We start from the raw sequence: 2,514 nt of genomic DNA, 5'->3' as shown, positions 1-2,514 counted from the left end.
AGGGTTTCTATAGATTCTATTGTTTTCAAAAAGTGATTTTAATTTTAACTAAATAGTGAGAGCGTACGTTAAGGTAAAATCATAGTCTATTCAACAGAGCGAGAGTTTGAGAAAAGGCTTTTAATCAATAGTGTCTAATGAAAGGACTTATTTTAAAACTAAGAAACCAACGAAGATTTGATTCCCTAATTACGACGAACTACATACCGATATCCGCTTATTTGATATTTAATCTTGATCCAATTTTAGTTTTACTATTTCCCCTAATCATCAAAGTATCATCCGCCTTAGCTTTACGAAGTAACCCTAGAAAAACGGTATATCGATTCATTAAGTCCCTGTGGGATCGACATCTTTTATTACTACGCGATTAGACTGTGCACTTGCAGTTAATACCCCAATAGACTCATAAAGTCGCGATCAATTTTTTGGCGCCGTTGCCGGGGACTTTTATTTAGTCGGTATCGTAACTCTTCTGTTACGCTGTAGAGACTAAGGCAATTTTTATTTTTCCTTTTTGTCTTTCGTTGATTTGTATGCCACACACTCGCTCACAAGGCGAACCGTATTACTTACGAATCAACGACGTTGAACGATATCTCCGAGTCTTACGACGAATTCAGGAGTATCGTGCTGCAAACAATCTTCCTCCAATCGGAATTCCTGATCTCAAAAATCTTCTTCCTTCGCCGATACCCGAGATGGCAGAACCAGCTCGTGCTCTTCGAGATTACGCCGCTCCATCGCAAGATGAGCCGCATTCGAGTATTGCTCCACCCGTAATCGAAGCAAACAACTTCGAACTTAAACCTTCACTGTTGCAGGCAGTACAACAGAACCAATTTTCTGGAAATCCTACCGAGGATCCAAACATTCATTTATCTGTATTTGTTCAATACGCTGATACTGTTAAAGCTAATGGTGTCACTTCAGAGGCAATTCGACTTCGTCTCTTTCCTTTCTCGTTAAGAGATAAAGCTAGAAGATGGCTTCAGTCTCTTCCTTCCAACTCAGTCACCACATGGAATGAGTTGAAGAAAGTCTTTCTTGCCCGATATTTCCCTCCAAGCAAAACAGCTACGTTAAGAGCCCAGATAAATGGATTTAAGCAAAAAGATAACGAGTCTCTCTTCGAAGCATGGGAAAGATACAAAGACATGATGAGGCTTTGCCCTCACCATGATTTAGAGGACTGGTTAGTAATTCATACCTTCTATAATGGTCTCTTGTACAACACAAGATTAACCATAGACGCCGCCGCAGGTGGTGCGCTCATGGATAAACCTTACGTTGACGCTTATCAACTTATTGAGAGCATGGCCCAAAACCATTATCAGTGGGGAAGCGACCGAACAATGGTAGAAAAACCTCAAACAAAAGGTGGCATGTACGAGATAAGTAGCCTTGATCATGTTAATGCAAAAGTGGAGGCTCTTGCCCAGAAAATTGAAAGTTTAAATGTATCACCTCCAGCCACCGTGGTTGCCGTAACTCAAAATTGTGAAGTCTGTGGAATTCAAGGTCACACTCCTACAGATTGTCAACTCCTAACAGGAATCCAAGCAGAGCAGGTGAACTATGCTCAAGGAAATCCTTACTCGCAAACCTATAACTCAAACTGGAAGAAGCATCCTAATTTTTCATATAAGAGTAACAACGCTTTATACGCACCAGGTCAAGTTCCCAGTCAAGCCCCAACCATACCTCCTGGATATCAAAAGCCGACCCCATCTACACCTAACAATAACGTTCCTAGAAAATCCAATTTGGAAATCATGATGGAAAACTTCATAGCTTCTCAACAGCAAACCAATAAAGATTTCTTAAACCAGAATGTACACACTAACGAACAAATTAAACAACTAGCAAGTAAAGTAGATGCCCTGGCTACCCATAACAAAATGCTGGAAACACAAATCTCGCAAGTAGCTCAACAACAAGTGCCTACTGCTGCCCCAACTGGTACCTTTCCTGGACAACCCCAACCTAACCCGAAAAGCCACGCTCATGCAATTATATTAAGAAGTGGAATAGAGGTGGAAGGACCATCTGACCCAAGGATTGATAACCAAAAAGTCAACTGAGGAAGAAAGTAAACCTAAGGAAAAGGAAGAGTGTAATAAGGAAACCGTAGAAAACAAAGAACCTTATGTACCTCCATCGCCTTACAAACCACCTATCCCTTATCCTCAGAGGCTAATTAAAACCAAAGACACGGGCCAATTTAAAAAATTTGTTGACCTACTGAAACAATTAAACGTCACCATTCCTTTTACAGAAGCTATTACACAGATGCCTTCATATGCTAAATTCTTAAAAGAAATTCTATCTAATAAAAGGAAACTTGAAGAGAGCGAAACCGTTACACTCACTGCTGAGTGTAGCGCAATAATCCAGAATATGCCTCATAAACTTAAAGACCCTGGTAGTTTCTCTATACCCTGTCATATAGGAAAATTTGTCATAGACAAAGCTTTATGCGATTTAGGAGTCGGTATCAGTGTTATGCCCTTG

General features: G+C 40.3%; 1 non-coding gene across 1 annotated transcript; it reads right to left on the bottom strand.

Annotated features, from left to right (window-relative positions):
- Window positions 1–1,079: 1,079 nt before the first annotated feature.
- LOC127124918 (small nucleolar RNA R71) lies at window positions 1,080–1,186 on the bottom strand. Its single transcript, XR_007804394.1, has one exon. It is a non-coding gene; the product is annotated as a small nucleolar RNA R71 (small nucleolar RNA).
- Between the last annotated feature and the right edge of the window lie 1,328 nt (window positions 1,187–2,514).

This window comes from Lathyrus oleraceus, chromosome 2 (genome assembly GCF_024323335.1).
Source record: "Lathyrus oleraceus cultivar Zhongwan6 chromosome 2, CAAS_Psat_ZW6_1.0, whole genome shotgun sequence".
NCBI lineage: Eukaryota > Viridiplantae > Streptophyta > Magnoliopsida > Fabales > Fabaceae > Lathyrus > Lathyrus oleraceus.
The sequence above is the reverse complement of the archived record's forward strand: the minus strand, read 5'-3'. Positions and strand labels throughout refer to the sequence as shown.